The 14144-nt window shown below is 45.5% G+C and overlaps 2 pseudogenes; both read right to left on the reverse strand.

The window, feature by feature from the left end:
* Positions 1-252: 252 nt before the first annotated feature.
* LOC100988577 (steroid hormone receptor ERR1-like) lies at positions 253-2047 on the reverse strand (annotated as a pseudogene).
* Positions 2048-2183: 136 nt separating this feature from the next.
* On the reverse strand, positions 2184-12979 carry LOC100994945 (protein GOLM2-like; annotated as a pseudogene).
* Positions 12980-14144: the final 1165 nt, after the last annotated feature.

Below are 14144 nucleotides of genomic sequence, written 5' to 3' on the forward strand. Positions count from 1 at the left end.
TGTCTCTGCGCCTCCCTGGCCAAACCCAAAAATAAATATAGTGTTATTGTTCTGCAGGGCATAGAGGCAGTGCTCTCCTACCCCCGAGGAGGCTGGGTGGGAGCTGATGGGGAAGCCCTGGCCACCCCAGGGGTCCAGGAGCTGGAGCCTGCTTGGAGTTATTGCTTCAAGGCTGGGCACTAATGCCCAATGCAAATGATGAGAGGAGGAGCAAAGGCAGCATGGGCCTTTGCTCTCCGAGTCCCACTCTGCTCTGAAGAGGCGGCAGGATTAAGCAGCAGCAAAAGCATCACCCACTGGGAGACTGTGGCCTGCATCCCCTTCCCTCCCTGAGATAGGCTTCTGCCTCCCACTTATCCCCTGCAGCCCCCTATGGCTTCGGCAAGGCCCCCTACACTCTTGGGGCACGCTATGGCTTGCAAGGGGCAGCACTGTGCCCAGAGCCTGGACACACGTTTCCAGCTTCTGACATCCCCTAGGAGGGGGGAGGGGAGGGAGTGGGGCCTGCTCCCCGGGGCTGATGGCATTGCCCTGGCCCTGCCAGCAGGCTGTGGCACTGCCCAGACCCCAGCTCCGCCCCAGCCCTTGGGGCTGACCCCATGCTAGGCAGGTCCTGCCAGAACCCCCACCAGTCCCACCCCTTGCCTCAGTCCATCATGGCCTCGAGCATCTCCAAGAACAGCTTGTGCATGGGCACCTTGCCCTCCAGCTTCACCCCATAGAAATGGGCCAGCACTTTGCTCGCTGTCTGGCAGAAGAGCGGTGGCGTGAGCAGCAGCCTGCCTGGCAGCTGCTCAGCACCCCCACCGGGGTCAACCCAGCCGGCTTCGTACTCCAGCAGGGCCTCGTGCAGAGCTTCTGGCAGCTGCTCCACAGCCTCGGCATCTTCGATGGGCACAGAGTCTGAATTGGCAAGGGCCAGGGCCTTCAGTAGAATGCACTCCCCTCGCTCCAGCCGCAGGGCCTGCAGCCGCCGCACCAGTTGCAGCAGGGCAGCCCCCAGTTCCCCCAGGCCAGCTGCCCGTGCCCCCTCTTCATCCAGCACTAAGTCCTCAGCAAAGGCCAGCTCATCCTGCAGTGGCAGTGAGCGCTGGGCCACACCCGGCACCAGCACCTCCATCCACACGCTCTGCAGTACTGACATCTGGTCAGACAGCGACAGCGATGAGAAGCCTGGGATGCTCTTGGCCCAGCTGATGGTGACCACGATCTCTCGGTCAAAGAGGTCACAGAGGGTAGCCACGGCTGAAAGGTGCCCATCAGGGCCAGCAGGGTCGGGCAAGGCATAGAGCTTCTCAGGCTCAACCACCAGCAGATGAGACACCAGCGCATTCACTGGGCCTGTCGTCCAGGGGCCTCCAGCGACTGCCAGGGGCCCAGCAGGGAAGGGGTCCGGGAAGGGCAGCGGGTCCACCTCTGGCGCCACTTGTACTTCTCCCGCCCACCCCAGACGCGGTCCAGGCGCGCTCCCGCAGGCACTTGGTGAAGCGGCAGGCCTGACAGGCCTTGCGTCTCCGCTTGGTGATCTCACACTCGTTGGAGGCCAGACAGCTGTACTCCATACTCCCCTGGATGGTCCTCTTGAAGAAGGCTTTGCAGGCCTCACAGGATGACACACCGTTGTGGTAGCCGGAGGCCACGTCCCCACAGACCAGGCAGAGGCGCTTGGACAGGGAGCTGAGCACCAGCTTCCCACCGCCCTGCTCGCCAGGCCCAGCCCCTTCCCATCCTCCTCTTCCTTGTGGCCTGGGAGGCAGTGGGTGGGAGCTGGACCAGGGGCCAGGGCCACAGGAGGCTCGGGTCTCTGTCTCCGAGGAGCCCTTTGGACTGTCAGGCCTGGCCGGCTCTGCCATGATGTAGAGAGGCTCACTGCCCACCACCTGGCTGGACATGGCGCTGGTCACCTGACACGCGGCTGCCCTCCTGCCCCAGCCTGCCGATCCCAGGCACACGGCGGGGGCCGCTCCACCTCCTCGCGACCAGCCTGCAGGTCCACTCTAATATTCCCGCTGTCGCAGACGCCGCCACCTCCCGGGGCGCGGCGCCCCACCCCCCCAACCTGCGCACACCTTTGGGAAGTTGCCTAAAGTTGCTACGCCTCCCCCCAAGCCACGACGCCCGCAGGAGACCGCTACCAGGTTATCAGGAAGTAAGTGGGGAGAGCCAAGGAAGAGGAAGTTCTTCCCGGCCGTTGCGATGACCTTTGACCCAGAGAGGAGGGTGGCCCCAGGCCCCTTCGAGCGGCCCCACGTGGTCTTCAGAGCCCCTTTCCCGACATAGAGCCTTCCAAGTCTTCCACCCCGGCCAGCGCCAGGGACTTCGGCAAGCGAGGGATTGAACCCTGCCCCGGGGCGGGCTGGATCGGAGGCCCAACCCTGACCCGGGCCAGGACCCGCAGCCAGAGCCAGATCCTGCCCCAGGCCGGCCCACCAGAACTCGGACGCTGGATCCCGCCTGAACCCTAACCAGTCCAGCCCTCGACTGGGCCCCGACCGTGGCCCAGACTGGCCCCAGAGCCGGACCCCGCCTGCAGCCCGCCCTGCCCTCCTCCCTGCTGCCTCATCACACAATTTCAAGAACTAAGTGGCCGGAAGCGGTGGCTCATGCCGGTAATCCCAGCAGGCCAAGGTGGGCGGATCACGAGGTCATGAAATCGAGACCATCCTGGCTAACACGGTGAAACCCCGTCTCTACTAAAAATACAAAAAAACAAAAATTAGCTGGGCGTGGTGGCGGGCGCCTGTAGTCCCAGCTACTCGGGATGCTGAGGCAGGAGAATGGCATGAACCCGGAAGGCAGAGCTTGCAGTGAGCCAAGATCGCGCCACTGCACTCCAGCCTGGGCAACAGAGCAAGACTCCGTCTCAAAAAAAAAAAGAAAGAAAGAAAGAAAAAAGAAAACAAAACAAAACAAAAAACTAAGATATGTAACTATAAATATTGTTATGTCTTTGCAGGTTATCTCAACTTCCATCAGGCCTCAGCTGAAAGCTCATCTGCCAAAATGCATCAGCACTCATGTAAAATAAAAGGAGTAGGGAGGTGACTTTGTACACATACTGTCCAGTGTTTGGCTTCCAGTTTCCCTCTTGTGTGTAACTATTCTAGGTATGACTCCTTGAGCATGAAATGAGGGGTAGATAGAACAGCACAGCTGTTGGGCTAACAAGAATTGGTGTGTAGACTGGGCACAGTAGCTCACCAGTGTAGTCCCAGCACTTTGGGAGGCCAAGGCAGGAGGATCACCTGAGGTCAGGAGTTCAAGACCAGCCTGGCCAACATGGTGAAACCCTGTCTCTATTAAATATACAATTATTAGCTCTCTATTTTAAAAATACAAAAATTAGGCTGGGTGTGGTGGCTCATGCCTGTAATCCCAGCACTTTGGGAGGCCGAGGCAGGTGGATCATGAGGTCAGGAGTTCAGGACCAGCCTGGCCAAGATGCTGAAACCCCGTCCCTACTAAAAATACAAAAAAACTAGCCGGGCGTGGTGGCAGGCGCCTGTAATCCCAGCCACTCGGAAGGCTGAGGCAGAGAACTGCTTGAACCCAGGAGGCGGAGCTTGCAGTGAGCCGAGATGGCGCCACTGCACTCCAGCCTGGGGGACAGAGCGAGACTCGTCTAAAAAAAAATACAAAAATAAAAATACAAAAATTAGCTGGGCGTGATGGCGGGTGCCTGTAATCCCAGCTACTTGGGAGGCTGAGGCAGGAGAATCACCTGAACCCAGGAGGCAGAGGTTGCAGTGAGCCAAGATTGTGCCATTGCACTCCAGCCTGGGCAACAAGACTAAAACTCTGTCTCAAAAAAAAAAAAAGAATCAGTGTATAAAAAGTTTTCTGCTGAATATCTGTTTTGTTCTTACTATGGTTATGCTGTGCAACATATAACCTGTACAACCATTTTTTCTTGTTTATCTATTTGTGGAAATAAGTCAGCTCAATAAAATGTGAAATATACATTAGTTTGCTTTACATGCAAAGATTAGCTGTTTTTGGCTTAACTGTATCATAACCAAAAAAGTCTATGCCTTGATAATACAATATGAAAAAGTTCACATATGTACATGGGTACATTCCTTCATTAAAGTTTTTCCTTAATTCTATCTCAATGTATTTTTACAACTGATACAACTCATCTTTACAACAAAAGTCAGAAAGGACAAAATAGAAAATGATTTCATTTTACAGCACTTTAGGTTTTCTGAAGTGTTCCTTTAGGACTTAAAGGACATCATTGAAATGTTGCTTTCCATAGTCTGCAGGATCCATTTGAAGCTCTCGTTCTTCATCATCTTGGACGTCTTCCGCTCCACCATCACCATCTTCTTCCCCATTGTAAGCTAGCTCAGCCTGCTTGTCTGCCTCATACTCACCTACGTTACCATCATCCCCATTATAATCCGCCAGTTTAGAGCCATGCTGCAGATGAAGAGGAGATTCATTCTCATCAAAGAAGTGGCCTTACTTCAATTTATGGAACTCACTGATTCTATCCTTGGTAGCCTGCTTTAGTATATCTGTTTGAATTCTTGGTTCACTGTCCAAGTTTGAGCCTGGAATTAAACGCTGAAGAGGACTGGAAGGCTTCTGTTTTGAAGTACCAGGGTTTCCATTGTGGTTTACCTGTGAATCTGGAGGCATATTTGGGGAGAGAGGTTGTCCAGTTGGAAGATGGGAGATTGCTTGATGACTTTCATGTTGAAAAACTGAAATAGGAGGCTTCCTTAAAGCAGGGGGAAGATCATCGACTTTTGCTAGGTCATTCTTTTTTATTCCAGGCATCCCTGCATCACCACCTCTTTTGATTTGTTCTTTCCCATGTAGAATATGATTGCTTGAGGGTTCTTCATTCTTATCTGCAACATTCTCAGCTACTTTTGGAATGTTTTTAGGTACTACTTGATCGTTTATACCCAGTTCTTTTCCATCATTTGATTGAATCTTGAGGGTCTCTTCCTTTTGTTCCTGTAAAAACTGGTCTACTAACTTTTTAATGTTTTCTTCATGCTGTGCTCTCAATTCCTTGATCTGCTGTCCACACTGAAAACTTTGATATTCTAACCTCTTCACAAGGTAAGTATTTTTCTTCCTATAGTCCTGAAGCTGGTCTTCTTGTCGAAGAAACTCCTGACGAAGCTCTCGGCAAGGTGCTCCTTTAAATGATGTATGTCTGCCATCTGATATGATATGTCGTTCTGTAGTTTAACTTTGTCATCCTCGCATCTCTTCCCCAGGCCCTGTCTGACCTGCAGCCGGCTGTTGAGGCGGCCCTAGTCGGCCTCCTTCTGGTGATCTGTTTCTTGTGCGTGTCCACCAACAGCAAGAGGTCCGAATTGCCCTTTTCCAGCCGCTCGCGGGCCACTTCGGTGCGCCGGACCTGGCCCTGCAGCTCGGCCACCTCCTCCTGAAGCAGGACGTGGCAGGAAGAGATGCTCCAGCAGTTGAAGGTGAGGACGACGGTCACTACCAGCAGCACCACCAGCACGAGAGAAGGCAGGCGGCGAGCCGGCCGGTTGGCCCCGAAACCCACCATGAGGCCAAATCGGGCTGTACCCTAGAGGCCTCGCCGCAGACACCTGCAGGCAGAAGCCCAGGCCTCGGCTGGAGTTCCCCGGGGGACACGGCCCCAGGGCCGGCAGAGGGAGCAGGCGGGCTTATCGGTCTGCGGCGAGCCGGAGAAGGGGGCGGGGCAGCAAGCCGCAGGTGCCTCCCCGCTCCGCTCCCCAACTCAGGCCAAAACGCGTTCCGGAGGCTTTGAACCCCTCGACCCTGCACCTGCCCAAGGGAACAGGGAGAACCCAGCTGCCCGCGCCCCGAACCCAACACCTCCAATAGTGTTATCCTTAACAAACCTGTTTCAGGTGTGTCTTTAGTAACTGCCGTCAGGTCAAAAATATTAAGTCTTTTCCCCGTGAATATATTTTTCCTAAGTCTAAAAAAAAGAAAATAACATTTTAATGAATATATTTTAAACTGTCAACAAAAATTATGAGAAAATATCTTAAGTGAAATATTCTATGTAGAAATTAAAAATAATTCCACTGACCCACATCAAAAATCTTAGCTAAATTGACACATTTTTAGGACCAATAAACTAAAAACAGAAATGTGCACTTGAAGTTTTGCTTCATATACAACAAATTAGTTAAAGCAATTTAATTTCCAAAATACCTAATTGAAAAGATTAGCTTAATTTGCCATAATTTTTATTTTTTCCCATTTATATTAAGGTTTTAAAAACTCCATGTTGTGAAAAACTATAAAACTATGCTAAAGTTAAAGTCAACATTTGTCTTTAAGGGCAGAAAACACTGCAATGTTTAATTATAAATCATAATTATAAAAAATTGCATAGGCAAATCACAACATTCCCTTTCATAAAGCAATCATTCTGTAATTTTAAAATAATTATTAACTTTCTTTACATGACTATTTTAAATTAGCTATTGAAATTAATATCAGAGAGTTAATAGGTGACATTTTCTTGCACATTTGATAATCAACTGCTTTATGCATCAATTCATATATTTACTTGAATAAATCTAGTGGCAGGTTAAAATCCAGTTTATATACTGGAGGGTTGGCCAGGCAAGGTGGCTCATGCCTGTAATCCCAGCACTTTGGGAGGCCGAGGTGGGTGGATCACCTGAGGTCAGGAGTTCGAGACCAGCCTGGCCAACATGGTAAAACCCCATCTCTACCAAAAATACAAAAAAATTAGCCGGATGTGATGGCAGGTGCCTGTAATTCCAGCTGCTCAGGAGGCTGAGGCAAGAGAATCCCTTGAACCCAGGAGGCAGAGGTTGCAGTGAGCCGAGATTGTGCCACTGCACTCCAGGCTGGGCAATAAGAGAGAGACCCCATCTCAAAAAATAAAAATAAAAAATAAAGTGGGGGGTTAGTTTTAAAAATAATTTTGAGGCTGGGCGTGGTGGCTCATGCCTGTAATCCCAGCACTTTGGGAGGCCAAGGAGGGCAGATCACAAGGTCAGGAGTTCAAGACCAGCCTGGCCAGCATGGTGAAATCCTGTCTCTACTAAAAACACACAAAAAAATTAGCTGGGCATGGTGGCGCATGCCTGTAATCCTAGCTACTTGGGAGGCTGAGTCCCAGCTACTTGGGAGGCTAAGGCAGGAGAATCGCTTGACCCCAGGAGATGGAGTTTGCAGTGAGCCAAGATCATGCCACTGCACTCCAGCCTGGGCGACAGAGCAAGACTCTGTCTGAAAAAAAAAAAAAAAAGAATTATTTTTTTTTTATAAACTAAATTACTTCTCTCTACTGAACAGAAATAACTGGAAAAAATGCAAATACCATATGAACGTTAAATAACGTGATCTCAAACATATAATCTTTCCTCTAGCAGGTTCCCAAGTTATTTATAAACAAAGGCTTTTATGCTCCAGAACTCTCTTCACTGCCTTGCCTTCTTCTCCCTCAACTGCACGTCTGGCAAATAGGATGGTGGATTAAAGCAAGTCACAGCAGAGGGCAAATGTCTTGGTAAAGTATTGAATTTCAAAAGAGTAATGTACTATAAAGAAAGGGAATGGACATTTGCTGAGCACCTACTGTGTACCAGATCTATTCCTCAAGAAAGCCATTTAAGCTAGGTTTCACTTTCAGCATTTTATAGCTGGGGAAACAGGTTGATGGAGGCTATAAAAGGTGCCCAGTCACAGAACAGTCAGTGGCAGTGCCAACATTCTGAGGCAGGCCAGTGTGAACTGTCAATCTCCAACAGAAGGAATCAGTCCAGGCCTGGGTTGTCTGGGGTTAATACCCTAGATCCTACCCCAGTCACAGCAGGCTGAACAACTTGGTGTCTCATCATTGCTTCCCCTTACTCCCTGGCTTTTTAACACATTGGAGGCAAAGAAACCCCTTTCCTATTTTAGCTTCTAATTTTAAAAATATTAAATATCAAATATAATATTAAAAATCAAATTATAATATACCATCCTAATGTAGTTGCACAGAATCACGTCCAAGATGAATGATTCAGTTAAATATTCTCGAGAATTAACCGACTCAGTTAAATATTATTAAGTAAAACTCCAAGTAGACCTCTCCTGTATTCAATAGTATGTAACAGACACTGAATCACTTTAAATTAGTAATTCAAATAATCTTCCAAAGTCACCATAACCTCTTGAACTTCCTGTGTTAACTGCTGACCACCTTTTCCAACTTTCTTGTATAAATCAGTAATTTAACACCTGGAAGGAGTTAACTCAAGTTTCTGATTTCACTTAAATCCACAGAATACATAATGCATTGAAAACACTCCAATTGTGAGCATATCCTGCTGTAAAGACAAGTTAATTTTTGCAGACCATGCCAAATATCTGGTTCCTCCTTCCCAGCTGTCACTTTCAGGGTTTAAAGGTGAGAAAGAACAGAAACTTTATGCAAATACAGAACAACTTTAGATTCTAAAATAACTATGTAAGGCATGGCTCAGCATCTTTAAGAACTTCAAATCAGTAAATTCAAATGGCCACAAATAATCTACCACTTTAAGGTACTATATAAACTTTTTTCCTCTTGCCTTTCCTTCTTTTCATTGATGGTGGGTTATTTCTCTAAGATACACCAAAAGATAAGCACGTATTGAGATATAAAGGGGATATGAATACACAGTATTAGTCACTTATATTCAAAATGAAAAATAATGTTTCTCACAAAATACTTATTTGTTCAGAATTCAGTCAGCTCCTCTTATTCTAAATCAAAAGACCACTATTCATCATGGGTAGATGTGAAGCATGGCCCACTTTGATTTCAGGTATGGAAAACTGCAGGACTGGCTAAATCCAGCACATGGTTCCCTCTCTAGGAAGTGGTATACAGAGAGTAAGAACACAGATGTAAATGCATTCATAATGCTCAGATATCCAACAGCAATAATACACACACGCAATAAGGTAAAAGTCTACAGTTAAGGTAAAAACAAACTACACAAACAAAACCCAGAAGATTACAAAGCCTGATACCTTTTTGTAAGATCAGCAGTCTTCTCCTGGCCAGGATAATTGTCATAGCCCTTGTCAAACTGAATCTGATGCTCTGGTCTTGAACAAACTCTAGCTGTAGCAGATCTGGCAACATTCATATCTGATATTACGTTACTGAAACTGAAATAATAAAAAGGTCAAGTGTATTAGAAATCTTAGCTACAGAACAGTAAAAACTTTCTTCAACAGGAGACTGATATCATTTAATTCTTATTTCATTTTTGTGTACTAATTATACAGCATAAAAATGTTTAAATAAAAAATGTCACCTATTAACACTCACATAACACAGAACATTACAATTAATGTTTACTTTCATCTTTTAAAGATGTTCTTCAGAAATCTTCATTTAAATCATTAAGTGTCTCATGAAAAATTATTCAGAGAAAATGATAGGAAAGTAAAATCAGTATCTGTATACCTATCACCTACATTTGATAACTAAATTAAAACCAAGAGTTAGCCATATTTATTTGCTGCTTTGTATTTGTTCAAACACAAATAAAATGAGTCACTGAACTGACAGTCCAGATATCTATGTCTTCCTTTTTTAAAAAATTACTATTTCTTTTAGAGATAGGGTCTCACTCTATTGCCCAGGCTGGAGTGCAGTGGTGAGATCACAGCTCAATGCAGCTTCAAACCCTGGACTTAAGTGATCCTCCTGCCTCAGCCTCCAAAGTAGCTAGAACTACAGGCACAAGCCACTGTGCCCAGCTAATTTTTTTATGTTTTGTAGAGATGGGGTCTTGCTTTGTTGCTCAGGCTGGTCTCAAATTCCTGGCCTCAAGTGATCCTCTTGCCTCAGCCTCCCAAAGTGCTGGGATCATGGGCATGAACCAGCGCATATGGCCATTTCTTTTCACTTCTTGAAATAAATCTGGTACACATGCTCATTGAGAACAACTGATTTAGATCACTCTACAAAATAAAGCAGTGTTACCACTTACTATAAAGTAGGCAGCAAGTAGTATAACATGGCATAAAATAATGAGAGACGAAGAGAATAAGTGGAAAGATGTCAGCTGATACATAAGAATAGGAGGAAAAAGAGAAGGAAACAGACCTGAAGATTATCATACTGTGCATAAAACCAACAAGCTACTTAACTGAAAAAAATTACTTTTCTCAGAGAAGCTACCTTATTCTGTTATTTATTTTTAATAACATTACTGAATTTACCATTTCTATTTTCATGGACAAGAAACTGTAACTTCCTAAAAGGAAACTTTATTCAATTGGTTTCTTAAAAACTATAGTCATACTTATGTCTTAAGTTTTAAAAAAAAATTGAATTGCTAAAATTATGCCATACATGCTATATACAAATTCCACTTATATGGTATATACTATGTGTATTACCCACTAGCCACATGAAAATGGCCCATTTTGAGATATAAACATTACTGACTTAAAGGTTTGATTCACTCACCTAATTTTAGTTCTCTCTGCATCTCTCTGTGCCCTTGACTCTTCCTCATGCTGCTGGAGCTGCCTCAACAACTCTGACTTGGTTATTTGCTTGTCAAAAGGGAGAGAATCTGCCACAGCAGATGCAGCTGCCACCAACTCAGGACTTAGGGACTCAATTCTGAAAAATAAAATGGAAAACAAATGAGAAATAAAAAAGAGGGATTGGCCAGGTGCAGTGGCTCACACCTGTAATCCCAACACTTTGGGAAGCTGAGGCAGGTGGATCCCTTGAGGTCAGGAGTTTGAGACCAGCGTGGCCAACATGGTGAAACCTCGTTTCTACTAAAAATACAAAAATTAGCCAGGTGTGGTAGTGTGCACCTGTAGTGACAGCTACTCACTCGGGAGGCTGAGGCAAGAGAATTGCTTGAACCCAGGAGGTGGAAGTTGCAGTGAACCAAGATCATGCCACTGCACTCTAGCCTGGGAGACAGAGCGAGACTCCGTCTCAAAAAAAAAAAAAAAAAAGAGAGATTGCTTATTATGCCATTAGTTCATTAGTTTAGTGAAAGGTAAAATGATTTTTGGGGGAAAACTTTGGTGTTCAAAAAAGTATTCAATTCAATTTCTGGCAAAAGCAAGAATTCTCAACTATTAGGTACCAGTTTTATATAAACTTTGAAATAAACTTTGAAATGTTAAATGTTAAAATTAATGGATATTTGCTGAAGTACAACACTAACTCAGAACAATATATTAAGGTGGAGGGGTGAGGGACAGATCAGCCTCAAAAATTATAAATTAGTGGAATTTTTAATTAAATGCTATTGTATTTCAAAAGCAGTATATATTGCAAGCAAATATTAAGGCAGGTTAACCAGTTCACAGAAGCTTTACTGGAACCAACCTAAAGGTCTATCACTAGAATAGAAAAACAAATTGTGATATATCCATACAATGGAAGAGTACTCAGCTCATGCCAACATAAATGACTTTCATAAACATTAGATCAATTGAAAGAAGCTGGACACAAAGAATATAAAATACAAAAATTAGCTGGGCGTGGTGGCACATGCTTGTAATCCCAGCTACTCCGGAGACATGAGAATCGCTTGAACCTAGGAGACGGAGGTTGCAGCGAACCGAGACTGTACCACTGCACTCCAGCCTGGGCGACAGAGCTAGACTCTCTCTTAAAAATAAATAAATAAGTAAAATTCTGTATGATTCCTTTTATATCAAGTTCCAGAATAGGCAACACTAATCTGAGGTGAAAAAGAAAAAAAATCAAAACAGCAATTGCCTCAGGACAGATGGCTATTGACTGGGAAGGTGAAAATGAAAAACATAGTGTCTTGGTGAGTGTGTGGGTCACCGGGGCTTACCGTTTGTCAAAATCCTACAGCTGAGATTTGTACACTTTAATATATGTAAATTTTACCTGAAAAAAAAAAGAGCCATAAATCATTATCAAGCAGGAGATAGAAACTGGGTGAAGGCATAGATGATACAAGAATGGCAAAACGTTGATCACTGTTGAAGCTGGGCAATGGTAGAAAGAGGTTATACCATTTTGTGTTCTTCGCATATGTTTCAAATTTTTCATAAGAAAAAGCTTTTAGCTGGGCGTGGTGGCTCACACCTGTAATCCCAGCACTTTGGGAGGCCAAGGTGGGTGGATAACTTGAGGTCAGGAGTTCGAGACCATCCTGGCTAACACAGTGTAACACCATCTCTACTAAAAAAAAAATACCAAAAAATTAGCCAGGTGTGGTGGCACATGCCTGTAGTCCCAGCTACCTGGGAGGCTGAGGCAGGAGAATCACGTGAACCCAGGAGGCTGAGCTTGCAGTGAGATGAGATTGCACCACTGCACTCCAGCCTGGGCAACAGAGCGAGACTCCATCTCAAAAAAAAAAAAAGAAGAAGAATCTCTGCATTAAGTCCTAAATATGATATACCCATCAGGTACCCGTAGTTCTCCCAGGCCAGATGCAATCTATCAATTAGGGGTCAATTTTGTCATGAAAATGTTGTCTACAATATAGCTGACATTCTACAGTTATCAGGTACCAGATATATAATCAAAGTAGCTTATACTTTCAGAAAATAGTGACAGCATTACTTCTGGTCCCACGTGGCTCTTCCAAAACATTGCCACATATCCATCGAGAGAGACTCTATCTTCCCTCCCTGAAAACCAGGGGAAACTTTGTGACTGCCAGATAGAAGTAACACACTGTGACTTCTGAGGTTAGATCAAATAATGTGATACAGCTTTCAGTCTGATCCCTCAAGACATTTGTCTTTGGAACCCAGCTACCAGGCAAGAAGCCCAGGCCACATCAAAAGGCCATGGGTTAGTGTATTGGCCAAGAGCCCGAGCCAAAGCCTCAGCCAACAGCCAGTATCAACCACTGGAAAAGTGCCTTCAGACGATTCCAGATCCCAGCCTTGAATCTACCTTAGCTAAAGATGAGCAGAGAAGACATAAGCTCTCCACTTGGGACCCTGCTTCCCAAACTGTGCCCTAAGGCACTCTGGGGCACCACAGGAAAATACAACCGCATCTGTCAATAATGATGTAAACTAAGCAGTTCACAGTAACATTGCAGCAGTCCATATCTGCAGGGATTGGGGGAGGTGGGGCCATGGCACACAGGCATTATTTCCAAGAACAGCTGTGGCCACCCCCAGGATGGATGCACAAGCCCCTTATATAAAAAGGCAGAGTACCTGCATATAAGTAATACACATCCTCACGAATACTTTTAAATCATCTCTAGATTACTTATAATACCTAATTATGTAAGTAGTTGTTATACTGTATTTTTTTCTTTTTTTATGTTTTCAATCAGATTTTGGTTGAATCTGTGGATGCAGAACCTGCGCATACAGACGGCCACCTGTATATTGCCCCATTCCTATCAATAACATTATATCTTTGTTAAGATGGTTTCTCAGGAGTGGTTGTGATAAAAACAAATATCCCAGGAAAATCAATGTGGAACAGGGGTGAACACGGTAATGTCCAATCTTATTACAAGGCTAGGTCATTAAAAAGAAAATACAGCTTTCTCTTGGCTCACTTTCTCTTGAGACACCCGCTCCGGAACCCAGCGACCATGTAGTGAGAAAGCCCAGGCCACGAGGAAAGCCACATGTAGGTGTTTCTGCTAACAACCCCAGCTAAGGTCTCAGCTGACAGCCAGCAAAAACTGCCAGACCTATGAGTGAGAAAACTTCAAACGATTCCAGCCTCAGACTTCTATGCCTTCCAACTGAGTCCCCAGACATCACAGAGCACAGACTGGCCTTCCCCACTGTGTTCTAGCCAAATTGCTAACCCACAGAATCTGTGAGCATAATGAATGAATGTTTTATGCCACTATGTTTGGGAGGTAGTGTAGCTATGGTAACCATATCAATGAAGGTTCAATATATAATACAAAGAAAAAAAGCAGGCTATGTGTGAAGCAATGATGACAGTGCCTTATGAAGCAAAGATCATGACTAACCTAATCCCGTGCACCTTAGAGTCCTTGAAAAAGGGGGAGGGGAGGCAAAAATCATTAAAAGACACATTTTTAAACCTCAACACAGGCCGGGAGCGGTGGCTCACGCCTGTAATCCCAGCACTTTGGGAGGCCGAGGCGGGGAGATCACGAGGTCAGGAGATCGAGACCGTCTTGGCTAACACAGTGAAACCC

This window comes from Pan paniscus, chromosome 14 (assembly GCF_029289425.2).
Source record: "Pan paniscus chromosome 14, NHGRI_mPanPan1-v2.0_pri, whole genome shotgun sequence".
Taxonomy (NCBI): Eukaryota; Metazoa; Chordata; class Mammalia; order Primates; family Hominidae; genus Pan; species Pan paniscus.